This window comes from Humulus lupulus, chromosome 9 (assembly GCF_963169125.1).
Source record: "Humulus lupulus chromosome 9, drHumLupu1.1, whole genome shotgun sequence".
Classification (NCBI taxonomy): domain Eukaryota; kingdom Viridiplantae; phylum Streptophyta; class Magnoliopsida; order Rosales; family Cannabaceae; genus Humulus; species Humulus lupulus.
The window spans coordinates 11,952,480-11,973,135 of record NC_084801.1 but is presented as its reverse complement, the minus strand read 5'-3'; the positions used below and the strand labels follow the sequence as shown (position 1 = coordinate 11,973,135).

The 20,656-nt window shown below is 34.0% G+C and overlaps 1 long non-coding RNA gene across 1 annotated transcript; it reads right to left on the bottom strand.

The window, feature by feature from the left end:
• Positions 1-18,369: 18,369 nt before the first annotated feature.
• On the bottom strand, positions 18,370-20,258 carry LOC133800782 (uncharacterized). Its single transcript, XR_009876606.1, has 4 exons — positions 19,985-20,258; positions 19,830-19,904; positions 19,312-19,373; positions 18,370-18,593 (listed from the first exon to the last, which is right to left on the bottom strand). It is a non-coding gene; the product is annotated as an uncharacterized LOC133800782 (long non-coding RNA).
• Between the last annotated feature and the right edge of the window lie 398 nt (positions 20,259-20,656).

Genomic DNA, 20,656 nt, shown 5'->3' with positions numbered 1-20,656 from the left:
AGACTCTCAGTGTTTCTTGACCCGTGAATAGTTTTCGGCGCGATTTTTTTTATGAACGTGTATATTGTAGCTATTTAGATCATCCTGCAAATTTCAGAAAATTCCAAATAGTTTACAGTACCGAAAACTAAGTTCAAACATGTTGTTGCACGCGTGACTAATTTTTTTTATGCGCGTGGTAACCAACATGTTTGAACTTAGTTTTCGGTACTGTAAACTATTCGGAATTTTCTGAAAATTTGCAAGATGTTCTAAATAGCTACAATATACACGGTCGTAAAAAAAATCACGCCGAAAACTGTTCATAGGTTGAGAAATACTGAGAGCCCCACCAATAGGACTTAAAATGAAATCCCTATCAAAAAAAATTGTCATATATATTGTATTATAGTTTGTAGGAAACAAAACTCACCTCACCACCACAAAAAAAAAATTAGTGTGAAAGAGCAATGGCTAGAGGATGAGAGCATTGACCGAGCATATGCCAAGTGGGGGACGGCATCTAAATTTGTATACTTTTCTATGTATATATTTTCATATTTTATATAAATTTTTATAAATATATCTTAGGTTAAAAAAAACATTATTCAATTTTTATATGTAATTTTTTATATTTTGTTGCATTATATGTGTATTTTTATATTAAGTTCTCACCGATACACATATATTATATGATCAATACAATCATATAATTTTCAAAAACAAAATTCTCGATCCACCACTGGATGAGAAAGTGGTGGAAAAAGAGTATTGTGGGAAACAAGACGTTGATGAGCAAAATAGAGTGTCATAGTGGTACGTATACTTGTGAGAAAATGAGATCACTCGAAGCATACAATAAACATATTTAATCACAATAAATTATAACTTTTGTAAATATGTTTACTTACCCATTTTTTAGTGATATTTTTCAATGACAATTTTTTTTTTTTTTTAGTTAAAAATTATATTGCTAATAAAATCAAGATTTTTTTTTAGGGTTGATATCCTGTGTTTTGTCTCATTACTTTTTTGGACTCTGTGTTTTGATAAATTATATTTTTGACCATATATTTTGCAAAATTGTTCAAATTAAACCCTAAACGCAATTTTGATAAAGAAAAAATTGAATATAACAACACAGTTTTTAAGCAGAATGATTTTATTTTTGTTCTGAATTGTTAGTTTGGTAAATTATTTGTGATTTTAGTTGAGAAATCATTGACCAAAATCGGGTTTAGAGTTCTATTTTAACCATTTTACAAAATATATGATCCAAAAAATAATTTATCAAAATATAAGGTCCAAACAATTAATAAGACAAAGCACGTGCTAAAAAAAATATATAAACATTTTTTTTTAAGTTCCATTTGTTGTGTGTGAGAGAGTGGTGGCAAACAAGAGTTTGATGAGCAAAAAAGAGAGTGATATAGTGGTACGGGTACATTTAATAGAAGGTGTGGCTATTGAAGAAATAAAAGTGAGTGAATGATGAGTCAAAGAAAAGAATAATAATAATAATAATAATAAGAGTATGGAAGGAATGGAGGAGGAAATAGGGAGCTGAATCTGAGCATCTATCTTATCTCATCATCTATATGATATAGTGATATATATAGAGAGGATAATTCTAAGGTATATGCACCGTGTATACTTTTTGTGTTTCTTAGTTTGTATGGACAGTTTTCGGTATGATTTTATTTGATAACGATGTACTTTGTAGTTATTTAGAGTATATTGTAAATTTTCAGGAAATTCCGAATAATTTATAGTGTTGAAAACTAGGTTCAAACATGTTGTTTTACACGTGCATTAAAAAAAAGTAGTCATGCGTGCAATAACCTGTTTGAACCTAGTTTTCGGCATTATAAATTATTCGAAATTTCTTGAAAACTTACAGTATACTTTAAATAACTACAATAAATACGGTCATAAAAAAAAATCACACTAAAAATTATTCACAGACCGAAAACACAAAAGGTCTATACTCGGGCATATCTTTCAAATATGCAACATAGAAGTATATATATATTTATACTTTAGCTTAAGGAAGACTTAAGACCATGACACGTGCTATGGTCTGTTTTTACACATCGAGAACCAAACCACATTGCATTGGTAGATTACATTAATTCATATACATAATAATGCTCACTACTTTCACTCTCACCCATTTCACCATGACACGTGCCCTTGCCTCCCTTAGATTAGATCCATTCCATTCCACTAATTCAAAACCCCATTTTAATTAATTTCACTCTTTTACATATGATAATCTAATTAACTACATAGAGAATTGGGAAGCTTTTGTTTGTTTAATTTGTAGTAGTACAAGATTAAAGTAGTTTTTTTTTCTTCTATATATTGTTTTTTCTTTTTTCTTTTTCCAAATGAAAAAGAGAATGGAGTAGTGTAATTAATAAATGGGATGAGATATTATTAAAAATTGAGAAGAAAAGCAAGATTTAAGAAGTGGAGTTCATTATTTTATTGGATGGCTTCTTTTTTCCCGGCAAGTGATTGAGCATAGAATTGTGAGCATTTCCCATGATCTTCTCTTGGTATTAGGGTCTCATCTCTAGAAACTAATAAAACCTAATCTTAAATTAATCCACCATTAGCAAAACCTAGTGCTACTACTTTTAATTTTCTTTTTTCTACTTCTCTTATATCATGGTGTAACTGTTATATTATAAGTCATTATTGAAGTTTATGTATCAAATAAAAATATATATACTGTTGTTAACCTTTTTTTTTTATATATTTCTTTAATTTCTACAGCATTCGTTCATTTATTTTTGACAATGAAAAACTTCCTTGAAAAAAAAAATTAATGTCATACAACCTAAAAAGACTAAATATCCTTAAGAAACACTCATACATATTTGATTGAATACCATACTATGATTATATATGTTTATTATCCATAATAAAAGTAATTTTTATGACATAATTGTTTCCATAAAGTGAAATGCTATAAAATACTGTGTCATGTGTTTATCAAATTTATCACACTATGTAGGGGTGTCCATTGGATTTAAGCTCATCCAATCCAATCCAATCCAATTATCTATTGGATGTTTCATTTTTACAACCGATCCAATCCAACTGAATTGAGTCAACCGATCTGATCCGATCTAATTGATAATTGGATTGGATCGGTTCCATCCATTGGATGCATCCCCTGGTTATATATTAGATCGGATCCATCCAATTATTTAGAGTCTTTTTAAATCTAATTTTCATATATATTTCAATTATAAAACACACAAACTACTCATTCAAATGAAAACACTATTATGTTCTAATAATTTAGAAGCATAAAACACAAATTCATCTAAATTAGCAGTATATATGTAATTGATGATTATTGGATCGGTTCGGTCAGTTTTTATTGGATGTTGGATCCCCATCCAACAACCGACCGATTCAATTTGGATTTTTAAAAATTACATCCAATCCGATCCAATAGTAATTGGATAACTAATTTTTAGCGGTCGGTTGTAATTGGATTGATATGTTGTAATTGGATTTGATATATTCTGCACACCCCTACTGTGTAAGCATATATGATTTTTCTCTTTTTTTTTTCATTTCTTGTATCTCCAAAATTAATTAAAATAAAAATAACTCATTTAAAATGGTAATTTATATATACATGAAAAAACAGATAAATAAAGTAAGCTTTTATTTTGGTTGAATTATTATATTCTTATTGGTGGAACTAATTAAAAATAAGAAAATGGAAAAAATGTAACAAGAGATATATGTATTAATAATATGAAGTACTTATTAATTAGATAACCTTTGCAACTTGTCACAAGATTAGTTGATGAAAAATGTGGTTATGAATGAAAGTGAACTTTCTAAATTATTATTATTATTATTATTATTTTTAAACAAAACGGGTTTTGTTGTTTGCTGTTTCTGCACTTTGTTTTTATAGTGATGATTTGCATGAAGACCATATTGAGTCATGGGACCATTTTATATAATGTCCTTTTATTTATTATTTATTTTATATATATATATATTACATTATTGGCAGCTTGCTTTTGTTGCCATTTTTTTCGATAAGATAATGTTCAACATGTACAATTTATTTAGCTAGCTACTGCCCTTTTTTTTTTTCCATTATTATTTGTACCCTCTTTTTGAAGCATTCTTAAAAGTCTTCTATTAAGGTTTGCAGTTAAAACTAGGCAATTAGATTTACATAAATTAATATATGGTATAATTACAATTTGATCACTAATTCTATACGTGTAAAAAAATTGGTAATATTTTATAATTCCTACTACTATTCACTTATATTCAACAGTTATATTTTGTTAGAGCTAATAAAAATGATTTAAATATATATATATATATATTAATATACATATTGATAAGGACAATGTGTATTGTGTACTAGAAAAAAGAATGTTATGAAAGTACTTAATTAGTAATTATATATAAGGTTTTGATGTAATAATCACGTGGATCAAGCACATGTTAACCATTTAATTAAAGAAGAAAAAAAAAACATGCTTATGAGAATGTTATAACATTAAGAAATTAACTATAGTACTATAGCTACAATTACAAATTCAGCAGTACTACCAACATATATAGTTTTTTTTTTTTTGATTAATTAATTTTCCATTTTTAGTACTCCCATTGACGAAGGTTTAATTTGCATACCATATTTGTACAAATTTCATTTTGATTTATTTATTATATAATTATTTATTAGGGAGTTTAGATTTAAATTTTTTTTGGGTGTACTATATTGAATACAATAATCAAAAAGAGAACACAGATTAGAGTCGAATTAGGTTGGTAGGTAGATAGCCACTCATGTATAGAGACCCTCCATATATAAATATATATATATATATATATTCAATTATTATATCCATACAAGATTATTAAATATATAATCTCATACACTTAGCTTTCCCATTGCTTTTTCCAAAGGGTCACTTAGGCATTTTTGCCCCCTATAAATATCTTCTTCTTCTTCTTTTGGGCATGATCATTAATGTCTTATATATATATATATGTATATTATATATTTGTTTACATATATATAAGCAAAAAGATCACCAAACCAATGAATAATAGACATGATTTCCACTTACTTTTTTTTTTTTTTTGAAGTGGCAAAATTTTATGATTATTGTGACTTGTTGGGTGGAAATTTGAAGGAAAAACTATCATGGAATATCCTTATATTCTAACTAGAACTAGCTATTTATATAAATATATATATTTACATATATATAATTGGTTAAATCTAGTCAATTGATTGGCTTAAAACGTATAATAGAAGTCAGTTTCACAATTGCTTAAAAAATTGATACTTTTATTTTTTGATTTGATGATAAGTTATTTCTCCAAGCCATAATCTTTGGAGATATGTCTACCACACCGTCAAAGTCAATATTAATGTTGGGTCATTATAGTTAGCTAGAGAAACTATATATCTACATATATATATATATATATATATATATAGGTAAGCAGCAAATTGGTTTCTTTCTAATATAAAAGCTTAAATCCATAAAAAATTAAATTACGTACGTATGAAACAATTTTTTTGTTACAATATAACTTTGACATTTCTAGAATATTTATACACTAGAGGTTTTTTTTATATATAGTGAGTATAGTACTCCTGTAAAATCAAAACCAATATTTTAGTGAATATATATGTATATATGTCTTTGTCATGGTGAGTCAAGTAGTGACAAGTATATATATTTATATATATATATTTATTTATATATATATATATATATTCAGGAGAAAAGTCGATCACAGGGAGTGTTGATAGTTAGTGAGGATAGTCTAGTATACAATAATATGGAAAAAAAATAAGTTGGTAGTTGAGTACCACTCATCTTATGATGTCATTAATCCAAATTGTGTAATAATATATATATATATATACACACTATTTCTCAATATTAAAAATAAAAACATTTGTATAATGGGGTTTGATGTGGAGAGGCATATATATAATGGATTTTTAATTTGATTATTATATAATTTTAGGTATAAATATTTGTTGTTAAGATTGGTACTATTGTATAATTTAACGTATATATATATGGTATTGCTTTTTTTCAAATTAAATAAAATTGTAGAGCCTCGTTGCTAATTATTGGTTTTGTATCTTTCATGCATATGCCAATGAGAGTCTTATATTTGTGGACAAAAAAAAACAAATAATTGAACTTTCGGTGTCATGCATTTTTTTTACATTCTTATGATGTGTAATTGTTAATCTCTTCCACTAAATTTTGGCTCAAAATTAATTCTAGAAGTATAATAATTCAAATTTTTTTTATAAATATATATATATTAGAGTATTTAATCAATTCTATTACATGTAATAAATTTAAAATAGATATGCCATGATACATTGGAAACTCTACTAACAATTATCAAAATTCAAATAGAGAAGTTGAAATATAAGTAAAATTACATTTGAATTCATCGTTGTTCCTTATAAATATATATACAATTCATCTTGGGTCAGTAGCTTCGATCTTTATCTCACACCTTCGCCAGAAACTTGGTACTCTAAGAACACAGATTACTCACACACACGCACAAGACAAAATAATGAATGAAACTTGTTTCTGTATTGAAGAATGGTAATTACAACATCGTGAACATTAATAGACAATGACACCTATTTATAGGCTCGGACATAATAACCCCACTAACGGTATTACCTAACTGTCTTAACTAGAATAGCAATTATTCTAACATATCTCCACCTAATTGCTAATCTAGAGATTACAGAATCAATATTAAAAGTACAAGCATGTTTATGCATAGTTTGCAGAAACTTGCAGTAAGGTTAGACAATGTCTAAACTTAGATGTAGGGAGCACTTTGGTAAGCATATCAGCTGGATTATCTTCAGTACCTATCTTTGCCATCTTCACCTTTCCTTCTGAAATTATGTCTCGGATAAAATGAAGCCTCACATCAATGTGCTTTGTCCTCTCATGAAACACTTGGTTCTTGCTCAAGTGTAATGCACTCTGGCTATCACAATAGATTATCACACTTCTCTGATCAAGTCCCATCTCCCTTGATATCCCTTTTAGCCAGATAGCTTCTTTGACAGCTTATGTACAAGCCATGTATTCTGCTTCAGTAGTCGATAGGGCCACTGTGGCTTGTAGATTAGCCTTCCAGCTAATGGTGCATCCTCTGAGTTGAAATACATAACCTGTTTGTGATCTCCTCGAATCCAAATCTCCTGCATAATCCGAGTCTACAAAGCCTTCTATGTCAGCAGTCTTGATATTAGCTCCATACATTAATCCCACTGTGTTTGTGCCTTTCAGATACTTCACTATCCATTTAACAGCCTGCCAATGCTCTAAGCCCGGATTACTCATATACCTGCTAACAATACTTACTCCATGGCACAAATCAGGTCTTGTGCATATCATTAGGTACATTAAGCTCCCCACCAAATTAGTGTAAGGTACCTTAGACATGTAATTCTCTTCCTGCATGTTAGATGGTGATTGGTGCTGAGACAATTTGAATTGCTGTCCAATAGGTGTGCTAACAGTCTTGACATCTGTCATTGAAAACTTCTTTAGTATCTTCTGTATGTAACCTTCTTGTGACAGCATTAATCTCCTCATTTCTCTATTTCTGATGATCTCTATACCCAGTATTTTCTTTGCAGCCCCTAGATCCTTCATTTCAAACTCCTTATTAAGCACCAATTTCACCCTTTTAATTTCTTCTATGCTCTTGCTTGCTATTAACATATCATCCACATATAATAACAGATAAACAGTGGCTTTGGAGTGCTTAACATACACACAACAGTCATATGAACTCCTCTTAAAACCTGCCTTAATCACAAAATCATCGAATCTTCTATACCATTGCCTTGGTGACTGTTTCAGTCCATACAATGATTTTTTCAGCAAGCATACTTCATCTTCTCTTCCTGGTTCTTCATAGCCTTGTGGCTGTTTCATACAAATGCTTTCTTCGAGATCTCCATGCAAGAAAGCAGTTTTAACATCGAGCTGTTCAAGCTCAAGATCCTCAGTAGCAACTAAACTCAATAACAATCTTATTGAGGTATGTTTTACCACAGGGGAAAAGATTTCATTGTAATCAATTCCCTGCCTCTGTGTAAAACCTCTAGCTACTAATCTAGCTTTATACCTTGCCTCCTCTACCCCTGGAATCCCTTCCTTGTATTTGTACACCCATTTGCAACTTATGATCTTCTGTCCCACTTGTTTCTTGACTAGTGTCCAGGTCTGATTTTTCTTCAAAGACTCAATTTCTTCCATCATAGCATTTCTCCACTTCATCCCATCAACCGAGTTTGTTGCCTCTTCATAAGTGGTTGGTTCTTCTCCATCCATTTCTGCTATGTTTAGTGCATAATGCACTACATCAGCAAACCCGAACCTTGTAGGAGCCTTTGTTTGTCTCTTTTCTCTGTCTCTTGTTAGTTGGTAGTCAGCCTCCTCCTGTTCATCTTCATTATTTGCCTGATCTTCTTCTTCACTGAACTCTCTTGCTGCCTGTGTTGCTGACTTCTTGTGAACCTCATCACTGTTAGTCTCCACCTCAATCTGAAATTCCTGCTTGTTGCTGTCAAGAGCCTCACAACCATCTCTTTCTTTGTTCTTTAAGGTGTCTTTATACATCTCATTTTCTTTAAAAGTGACATCCCTGCTGACAAAAAACTTCTGATGATTTCCAGCTTCTATGCTCATTAATTTATACCCTTTTACTCCATCGGGGTATCCCAAGAAAATGCATCTCCTTGCTCTCGGTTCTAGCTTGTCCTGCTTGATATGAGCATATGCAACACAGCCAAATATTCTGAGGTTTCCATAAGCTGCAAGTCTTCCTGACCAAACCTCTATTGGAGTCTTAAACTCAATTGCTGAAGAGGGGCATCTATTGATCAAATAGGTGGTTGTAACTACTGCTTCTCCCCAAAAAAAATTTGGTAATCCTGAGTAGATCAACATGCACCTTACCCTTTCCAAAATGGTTATGTTCATCCTCTCTGCGAGCCCATTTTGTTGAGGGTTGTGAGGTACTGTCTTGTGCCTTCCTATTCCATACCTCTTGCAATGATCATTGAATTCATCAGAACAAAATTCGAGCCCATTATCTGTTCTGAGTTTCTTGATTTTCTTCCCTGTCTGGTTCTCCAGTAAAGTTTTCCACTCCACAAATTTTGCAAATGCATCAGATTTATTCTTTAAAATAAAAGTCCATACATATCTAGAATAGTCATCTACAAAGAGTAGAAAGTACCTGGCTCCACCTTTGGTTACAGTTCTCGAAGGCCCCCATAGATCTGAATGGATGTAATCCATAATTCCCTTTGAAGTATGTTGTCCAGTTCCAAACTTGAGTTTTGTTGTTTTGCCAAGAACACAATGATCACAAAACTCGAGCTCTTGAATCTGGTCCTTTCCAAACACACCTCTTTTATGCAATAGTTTTAGTCCTTTCCTCCCAATATGTGCAAGTCTCCTGTGCCACAACATGGTATTACCATTCGAACTCAAAATTGCATTTAGCTCCTCACCATTCTGACCTTCCTGTAACACATAAATGTCATTCTTCTCTTTGCCTTTCATGACTATTCTTGATCCTTTAAGAACCTTCATACCACCATTCTCCACCTTGACCACATAACCATCTTGATCCAGCATGGAAACTGAGATCAAATTTCTCTTGATCTCTGGAACAAATCTGACATTCTTCAATTCAGTTTTTGTACCATCTTCTAGTTTGAGTGTAACTGATCCAATACCTTCTATTCTGCAGGCTCGGTTATCACCCAACTTAACACTCCTAGATGAAACAGTTTTGAACCTGCAAAATCTTGCTTTCTCTGGACAGATATGAAACGAACACCCTGAGTCCAACACCCAACTCGAACTAGAAACATCCTCTGATGCTATTAACACTTCAGCACTTTCATAGCCATCAGAACACTCTTCCTCAGAAACAACTCCAGCACTACCAAATCTCTGATTGTAGTTCTTTAAGACTGGACAGTCTCTTCTCAAGTGGTCAGTCTTGTTGCAAACATAACATCTTCTTTGTCTTGGCTTCAATCCTGTTCTTTTACCTTGATTGGATTGATCTTTATCATCTTTCTTGAAAGATTTCCCTCGAACAATTAAGCCACTTCCATCTGCCTCCTCTTTCATCTCTGACTTCCTTTTCATTTCCTTGGACATCAATGCATTTTGAACTTCTTCAAGTGTCAAAGTCTCTCTTCCATATATCATGGTGTCCACGAAGTGGTCATATGAATCTGAAGGCAATGAATTCAGAACAATAATTGCCTGGTCCTCATCTTCAATTCGAATATCTATGTTTTCAAGATCAAGAATGATCTTGTTAAACTCATCTAGATGATCTTCAATGCTTCTGTTCAACCCCATCTTGAAAGAGTAGAGTTTTTGCTTCAAGAACAATCGATTAGCAAGGGATTTCGTCAAATACAGGCTTTCGAGTTTAGACCAGAGAGCTGCAGCTGTTCTCTCCTTCGAGACCTCTCTTAGTACTTTATCCCCGAGACTTAGAATAATAGCACTATGAGCCTTGTCCAGCATTTCTATCTTCTCCTTCTCTGTCAATCCCTCGGGAAGCTTGTCCTCTCCCAACAAGGCCGACTGGATCCCTTGTTGCACAAGCACAGCCCTCATCTTCACCCTCCATAATCCAAAATCGTTCTTCCCTGTGAATTTTTCAAGATCGAACTTTGCATTACCCATCACTGCTCCCTGGTTGTTCTTCTTGTCTTCAAACCTCCACTTATTACGGTTCAAGCCTCAAGAACCAAACCTGGCTCTGATACCACTTCTTGGGTCAGTAGCTTCGATCTTTATCTCACACCTTAGCCAGAAACTTGGTACTCTAAGAACACAGATTACTCACACACACGCACAAGACAAAATAATGAATGAAACTTGTTTCTGTATTAAAGAATGGTAATTACAACATCGTGAACATTAATAGACAATGACACCTATTTATAGGCTCGGACATAATAACCCCACTAACGGTATTACCTAACTGTCTTAACTAGAATAGCAATTATTCTAACAATTCATTTTAATTAGAATTTTTAATAAAATTAACAATAAAAGTAAAAATTAATAATATAATAATTAAAAAAAGGAGGTGGCTTATAATTTGTACTACGGAGCTCTTTGGCAAGCTCTCAAGCTTCTCCAATTATATATATATATTAGATTGCCATCTTCATCATATGTGAGGATGAACTCCATTATGTGAAACTCATACATATTCAAGAATCGATATACGAGGGATCGGAACCTGCTAGACTCCGGGATGTTATCTTGAAGCACGTCATTTCACATCATGGTTAAGTTGAAGAGGGCTTCGGGAAATATAGCTAATGCTGCCCTCAATATTCAATACCGCTTGATAGACCAAACGAGTGTGCTCCCCTCCTATTAACCTTCCACTCAATGCGCTCACATGCAACAGTGGTCTTTCAAAGGATGGAAACCCTTTCATCCTCGTCGTTCATCTCATCAATGCGAACCTTTGGAATCTCACGAATCTCTTTGAAGAGTTTCTTTCTAGACGTCATAATTATTGTAGGCATAATGACTAATTTGCAACCATAGTACTAAAAACTTAAAAGAAAGTAAAACAAATAAACAAGTAGAAAATATACTTATCACACGGTTAGATAAGGCTTTCCCAATCTTTAGTATGTATGTAAAGGGGTTCCTTGAAAAATGAACGAGATATCTCTGAATATCATTTGTAAACGCCCTATTTCAACTATATTTGCAAAAATGTCATTCTTATACTTATTTAGAAAAATACAAATAATTATCCAAAAAGTTTACTGGGGTCTTATTAAAATATGCAATATGGGTCCATTTGTTTAAAAAATAAATGTCTTTATGCAGTTCATAATAAAATAACAGAATCCCACTGAATTTTTAAAGTAACATAATAAAACTCAAATATGACTCTTGGCGTTTCTGGGATTGTTTACATCCACAACTCCCCTCTGCATACATACATGACTTTGGAAACTCACAGCCCACCATGCGTGCCAGACAAATCATAACATCTACCTGAAAGATAAAAGTAAGGGGTGAGCTAAAAGTCTAGTAAAGAAGTACATACAAGAACAAATATCAAGAAAATACAATACAAATCTATTCTCAACATCTTTAACTTAAAAATAAAATAACACAGGCATTCCATGATAAACGTATACTTATAATTTAGTAAAATTTTATTTTATTGTCATTATTTTTTTTAAAAAAATTATATATTATTAAACCTTATAAAAAAATTCTTAAATTCCAGAGGTTATCTTTGTCTTTAAGAATTAATACGTAAAATTTGTACAAAGTGTAATTTTATATTGGAATAACTCTTATATAATTATAAAAAAATTCAAGTCCCAATTTGTATCAATTATAAATAGAAAAAAACTCTACATGGTAATAAATTATAATTTTATAAAGTCTCATGTTAAAGAACTTTTCTCCACTCAGAAATAATTTCTGAATATTAAAAAAAGCTATATAATAAGCTATCTTAAAGTTTAAGATGAAACAACAAAAGAAAATACTAAATATTGTCCGAAAAATAATTTGGAGGGTGTTTGACTCCTTAACTAAAAAATTATTTTATTTTTTAAGTTGTTATTAAATTTTTGAATTTACAAACATGTAATAACTTGTCAACATAGACATCTTCTTGTTGAAGTCTAAATATTTTTAGCTATATTTCTATTAAGTTAACACCTATTCATAGTAATAAACAATATCACCATATAGAAAAAAATTTCAACATTGAAAGATACAAAAGAAAGAAAGAACTTCCACCATAATTGATACCAAGCTCTTGAAGGAAACCATTGTGGTGAAATGTGATATCATAGGTTTTTTTTTTTTTTTTTAAGTATATTCCATAGTGATATCATGATGAGCTGTCCCTAATTGTAAAATGATTAAATTAATTTTTAAACTTTAAATTTTAAATAATGTTACCACCTATTAATTAATTGTTTAAATAAAAAGTGTGCTCCATAAATTTATAAGGGAAAGTATTACAAGTGCTCAAATAATTGGTCTCCTTTGGTAACAAAATGCTCTTAAGTTTGCCAGCAACTAGATTCATAGTGGGATTATTATGCTGCTTGCTTCCATGGCCCCATCAAATGCTGCCACGCTCCACATATAATATATATTATAATTGATTAATTAATTAATTAATTAATGACTTAATTAATTTTATTAATTAATGATGGTAGGAAGCAAAGAGATACATCATTACTAGTACGGACCAATAAGTCTTATCTCATTTAATTAACCCTTAATGCCCCCTCAAATCCTTGCTTTATTATCATATTATTAATTATTAAAGCATTTAAAGATTTGTACTACTCACCCCCTCCATTAAATATGTATTTATATATATAAACCTTATTACTTTTTATTTATTTAATTATTTTAATTTAATTATATTTTAAAGGGTGTGATTAGTTGGGATATTTGAGTAAGTACTCTCAACTCGACATTTGGTTACATCACTTTGGGGGTGCTTAGTGCTCTCCTTTTCAACCTTCTTTGGAATTGACCCTTCTATTATTTATAATTACAATATTGCCATTTCATTTTTTTTTTTTAAAAAGGTTTGTATTTTTTTAGACTCTGTATTTTATCTCATTACTTGTTTGGACTTTGTGTTTTATCAAATTACTTTTTTGACTCTATATTTTGTAAAATTGTTCAAATAGAACCTTAAACTCGATTTTGGTCAAAGCTTTATCAACTAAAATCACAAATAATTCACTAAACTAACAATTCAGAACAAAAATAAAATCATTCTGCTTAAAAATTGTGTTGTTATATTCAATTTTTTCTTCATAAAAATTGAGTTTGGCGGCCTATTTGAATTATTTTACAAAATATAGGGTCCAAAAATAAATTTTTTAAAACTCAAGGTCCAAACAGGTAATAAAAAAAACACAGTATCTAAAAAAGTATAAACTCTTAAAAAAAATTATTCGTGATATAAAATATATTTAAGTGTGTATAAAAGAATATATATTTTTAAGTATTTTATTTTATGTTTAATAGAAGTGATATATGCACTTAAAGTTTATATATACTCCTATAAAATAATACTTTTACTTAATATTATTTATTAAAGTGAGATTTATTATGCTAAGAAAATATATCATATTAGTGAGAGTAAAAGATTAGTATAAATTTTGAGGCAAGCATGTATTATCATTGTTTTTTTAATATTATTTAAATATCTTTTAACCTTTCCAACTATTTTCATAATTATGACTACTAATGTGTTGACGCCATTTTTCGTCAAACAGTGAAAGAAGAGCACGTAAACAATAACTGAAAATGGCCAATTGACATAAACAATGTAAACACACGATTTTTACGTGGTTCAGCAGTTAAATCTGCCTAGTCCACGAGTCTTTGTTATTAAACTCAAGATTATCTCTAGGAATTCTTCAAGAATGAATTCTCCAGAGTTTTCTCTCAAGGATCAGAATTTCGGTCTTTTACAATGGTGCATGGCTTCTCTATTTATAGAGAAGGCTAAAGAATACTATCCCACATATTTTGGGTAGTTACTCTTTTTGTATAAATAAAATAAATGGCTTTAAATGCCTATAATCAGATATAAAAGGAAACGTCCCCTGGAGACCAGGAGACGTATAATACCAAATAATATCTCACAATTCTAGGGGATTTACAATAATAAATGAGGATTACATCCCATATTTATAACACTTGTTGATACTCAAGGTGGTTATCGTGTATCTCTAAGGCTTTAGCCTCCCAGGTTTCCCGTCATCTATCGAGCTTAGGAATATCTCCCGAGGCCACACGACTTTCGAGATCGTTCGTATCATCGAGCTCGGGACCCCTGATCCGAAGTCGTGCCCGAAGATGAGTGTGTTCCCGGAGCTGTCTTCCGAGATCATGAATACTTCGAGGTCACCATACTCGAGGTCGTCTATATCTTGCAAGCTCGACATACAATCCTGGAGCATGTTTCCAAACTTATGGGTCCACTGATTTGCGAATCCAACTTTCGAGGTCATAATTAACATAGCTCGAAATCTTGGTATAACATCTTGCCCCCTCAAAAGTATTTGTTCGAATCCTAAGAGAATGAAACTTTTGAACTACTTTCTTTGAGAACGGTACCGTCATACACTCTTGAAAATGGACACGCGTCAATTGGGCATTGCTCATTGTTGGTACTTGAGTACCTTGGAAACACGCCCACAATCGTCCGTCTGACACCTTTTCGGCGCCATCTTGTCATTGATCCCTGACCGTTGGATTTTGCAAGGATTTTTTTCAACGTCCTAGATTAATGACTTTTTCCCACCTATATATACAAGACCCTACTCTTCGTCTTCATTTTTACCTTCATTTACCAAGAGCAAGAAAAGAAGAAAAAAGAAACCAGAGACCTCCTCATAAAAAGCTTCCAATCTGTGCATGTTTTCTCGGCCAAAGAAACAAAAGAATCCTGGTCTGTTCGAGTCAGTGAGTTCCTATTTGCAACCTCTTCTTCAATCAACACTCTCCCTGCAGTCGCCATTATTGTGTAAGTAAGCAATCTCTGTTTCCCATTTCGTCAGTTTTTATTCAAACTGTTCTTGTTGTGTATGTTTGTATACTAGTTTACATCCTTAGCATAATGTGATAGGAGGTTTTGATCCGATAGGCTCAGATGCTTTTTAGACTCCCGTACTAGATTTACATCACTGGCTTATACCCAGTTTTCATATTTGAGTGAGGTTCCAATTTTTCTGGGTTTTGAAATTTTTAGGCAATGTTTCTTGTACACTAAGTTTTCGGATAAAAACATGGGCCTTGATAAATGCACGAAACCCTAAGACGCCTTTCCTGGTTAACCGCCACTCTTCTTTCCCTTGAATTTCGGGATTTTCAAAAAATTATCCACGCTCCTTTTCTTTTTCGTGGAATACACGCCCCTGACTCCTCAATAAGGGTCTTAATATTTAGTTTGTCTCGTTCCTAAATCTCCGAGCTCATTCCATCGAGCTCGTGATTCTTGTATGCATGGCCCTCACCATTTTTTCTTTCTCGTTAGATGTCACAGAATCTGGAAAGACGGTGGGGGTCATCGCAGGCAATCCCTTACGAGCCAAAATCTCCGAGCCCAGAATCGCTGTTCGCCCGGAATCAACGTCGGATAAAAGAATACGAGCTTGCGCGCGAGCAAGAGGACATTCGAGCTCACTACCGCCGTCAGATAGACGAAGTCATCGAGGGGAAGAGGAGAGTTCTTCGGGAGGCCATCTATCCGGAATCTAATTTAGGCCCTAGGCTGATTCCTCTCGATCCTGCTTTAAAGGTTACTGTCGCATACCCCCCCGGAGAGCTCAAATTTCCATTAATGGGGGAACCTTCCTCCTCACAGCCGAGGAGAGAAATGTTCGAGGCCGAGCTCTACTGGAGCACGGTTACCACAACCAGTCAAATAACTGAAATCCTGGCTTTCCATGGCCTTGGTTTGTCAGGCACCTTGAAGTGTCGAGCTCCGACTAGTCAAGAACGGAGCTGCTTCGCCCCCGGCGGCTGTGACGCCACAGTGAAATATGCGGCATGGAGCCAAGAACATATGAGGGCAGGAGCACTGCTGCCCTTGAAGTCTTTTTTCAAAGACTTTACTGATTTCGTTGGGTTGGCTCCGTTCCAACTCAACACCAATTCGTACAGGGTGCTGTCTGCCCTGAGGTCCTTGTACCACGAGCTGGGGTGGGAAGGACCTTCACCTCAAGAGATTTTATATCTCTTTTGTTTAAAAAGTAACCCCTCCCGAGCTCGGGGAGGGGATGGCTTTTACTACCTCTCGAGCTACCCCAAGGAGACGAAGGTTTTTGGGGATCTTCCCAACCACCCGCCTGATTTCAAAAGAGCCTTCTTCTGGACAGATGGTCTGTCCCCGTCTCGACATTATTCGTTCAGGCGGATTCGTAAGTATTCTCGTTACCTTTATTTCTGTGCTCGAGACTTTAGTTCTTAAATCCATATTTAGTTGAAATGTGTTTCGCCTTTCAGCTAATTTTCAGGGTCCCACCCCTGATGAAGCAATGAAGGGGCACAGAGAGGCCTTGCTCCAACTCCCTTATGGCAGGAGGTCTCTCTCGTACCTATTACATGAGGGCAAGCTCCGAGCTTGTGGGCTGTTGGGAGAGGGCCAGTCAACCTATGACTGGTCCAATAAAAAATATGAACACTGGGAGGAGGTGCCACTGCCCACAGGCGCCCTTCCCTCGAGGAGAGAAACGAGGCCGCCACTTCCAGTTCGCCCAAGGAGCCCGCTGTCTGGGAATGAGGCTAATGATGAAGCCTCAAGCTCGGATTCGGATGAAGGTAAAGTCCTTCCTACCTCGAGAATGTGGTCCCCGACCTTACTAAAACACAGGCCCAATAGGCTAGTCTCGTGCCCACAGGATAGATACCACTTCTACATATGGAGTTGGGTAGATGACTGCGTCCATAGGTTTGATAGTGGGCTCAGGAAATACGACACCATGTACACCACGGACGAGATGTGGAACGGGATAGCCGTTCAGTATGGGACCAACGATTATAGGGACCTCTCGAGGTTATCACCCACATATAGGGAAGGCACTCCCCCCGCCTCCTCTGAAGACGGGGGAATTTCTTGGTCCCCAAGTTCGAGCTCGGGGGAGAATTCCAGTTAGGTTTTTTCTTTACCTGGTTTCCCTCTCTTTTCAAACTTATTATTATTGTCTAACTCATTGTAACTGTGCAGGTGCCATGAATCTCGACCTCGACGCTGTGCTCTTTAGCGATGGGGGAGCTGGCGCCCAGAGGAGCAAGCGTCCGAGAATACCAGGGAGGTCCGACCGACCGTCCAAGGTACCCAGACGCCGCGAGACGACCCCCACGGCCCAGACTACTGCGAGCACAGCCACGGAACCGACTGTCCAGGTTGATGCGCCTGGCTCGACCGTGCCCATCTCGCTTGCTTCGATCGAAACTCAAATAGCAGTTGTTCGGCCCCCGAAGAAACCTTCTACGTCCAAGGTTCAGCTGCCGACGGCCCGAACTCATATTGAGGAGTTCGTGCTTGACGGTACTGCTGGGACCCAAGGGGCTATGCTCAGCTCGGATGTCCTCTCTCGGGTGGGTCAAAGCTTTTCGAGCTTCGGCACCGACCACTGTGTAACACCCTCACTTATTTTAGTTAAAACCATATTTGATGTGTTACGTTTTAAAACTATATCATAATTTATTACTGCAAAAGTCTGGACATTTTTTTTTTTTAAAACTTGAAAACTTATTTCACATTATTTACATTAAACATAAAGTGGGTCTCAAACATATTATACATAAGTATTAAATAACCCAATTTGTTTTCAAAACATAACTTCACACTTTATTACAAACATCTCACTGATAACTGAAATAACCCACAAAAAGGTCGATATGTTCATATGTACAAATCAGGGTCAGGACCATGCTTCAGTTCTCCTCATGTCATTCACACATTTCTTTCTCTACCTGCAACACAAGACAACTGTGAGCCTAAAGCTCAGTAAACAAAGCAATGCATGCAATGCTAATGATTACCCAATATCAATGGACATATACAACTTCTTTTTAAATTTTGGGCCCCTTAATATTGTGCACACTGTTTGAATTGGTCAATGCCTGCAGGGCTTGTTACACATATAATACAAAATCCCATGGGTTCTCCTCCGGCTAGCCATCACCACAGTAGGGCACATTAAAAATCTTATTCCATCGTTGCCCCGTCGGGCTCAAGAGTTAAGGCGGCCACACACTGTGGTGTCAATACATATAACAATAACTCATATGGAGGAGAAATAAAACGGAAACATGGCAAACAATATAATTGGTTCACTAAAACCTAGCCCAAATTATTGGGCAGCCACTATAAGCCTACTATAGGCCTCCGTTTACACTTATTAACACTTTCATTTGCCTTTTCAAAACAGTGGCACTGAACTTAAACTTCTTATTACAACTTTCTTTTATGTTGCACAAAACTTGCAAAAGCATCATATAATTAATCATCATAATATCATGCATGGTCTTATATCATATAATAAATTTACCATATCACTATTATGCCATGCATACAAATTTATGATGAAGTGTCAATGTATGTTAATACCACTTACTCACAAAATATTCATATAATGCATACTTTCACATAACATGTAATTCTTGTGTTGCAGCTGAGTACTTTACTTACCTTTTGTCCAAAATATAGTTCGCCGTGTAACAAGTGGTGTCTTAGGTATTGATGTGCTTATCCTGACAATGGCATGGATTTCTCATCATAATGAAGGCAGTAAGACATTGAACTCTCATTTAAAAATACCCATAAAACATCATATCAAAATCATGCCTAAAATGCCTTAAACCACCTAGATCGAGCGTTAGATTTATCTTAGACACTTAGAGAAATTTTGACAGAGTTTCCCCTTAATTTTATCTATCCTCAAATATCAAAATCAACCAATAATCAACATCAAATAACCTGCCATAACCATATATCCCAAATACCAACATGATTCATCATAAAGTTATCATATACCGATTTTGATAAAATTCTTATCTCCTAGATCATCACCCAAATTAAATGAGTCTCCACATATATTCAAACATTTATAAACATATATACTCTCTTATAAACTCAATCAAATAACCAAAAATCATCTTGTACTCCAAGAACCCCAAAAACCTCATAAAACACAAAATTTCACTTACCGAGCAACTTTTCGGCGAAAACAATCTCTTCAAGCTTTTCTAAACCTCAAACCACTTGGAAACCCCAAGAAATATCTTAAAAAGGATAAAACACCATATATAAGCTCTCAGAAAAATTCAAAAACATAGTTTAACTTCCAAGTACAAGAACTTACCATAAAAAGGTTAGAACTAAGCTTAATCTACTTCTTTGGCTTTGCTTTCACTTGGATCTCCTTAGAATTTCTTCAAACCAGCCAAGAAATGGTTTTTGGTTTTCTTTTCTCTCTGTTTTTCAGAATAATGGTCGTGCAAAGTGATAAGGTTGATGAAAATTCCTTATTTTCAATGATTTAGCCTTATTGTATCAAAATTTGACACCTTTCATCTCATCATTTCACCTTTTGACTTATGAAAACCTTATCACTTCAATAATTTCGACTTAATCATCTGCTATGCCTATTATCCTTATGTGTAAAACACTCACACCAAACCTTAGGTCCATATCACTTCATACCCAATAGTTATGCTTACCCGATCGAGCGTAGCGCACTTATGCTAAGCTCGGTTTGACTTTGCATCAATACCACTGATTATGTATACCTCCCATCAAGAATTGATCTAATGGTTCTAAAACCATTTTTACATCATCAATGAGACCTTAATCATACCTCGATTACATTTGGTAAATCCATAGATACTCAATTTTACACCGAAATACTAGTAATCGACATTGTACTATTTTTCACTACTTAACCTATTTTGCCTTCTATATCTCTCTTTCATCACTTAATTCCATGCCTTGTCCATATTTTTCATACTTTCTTATATCTTGAGCACATCAAACA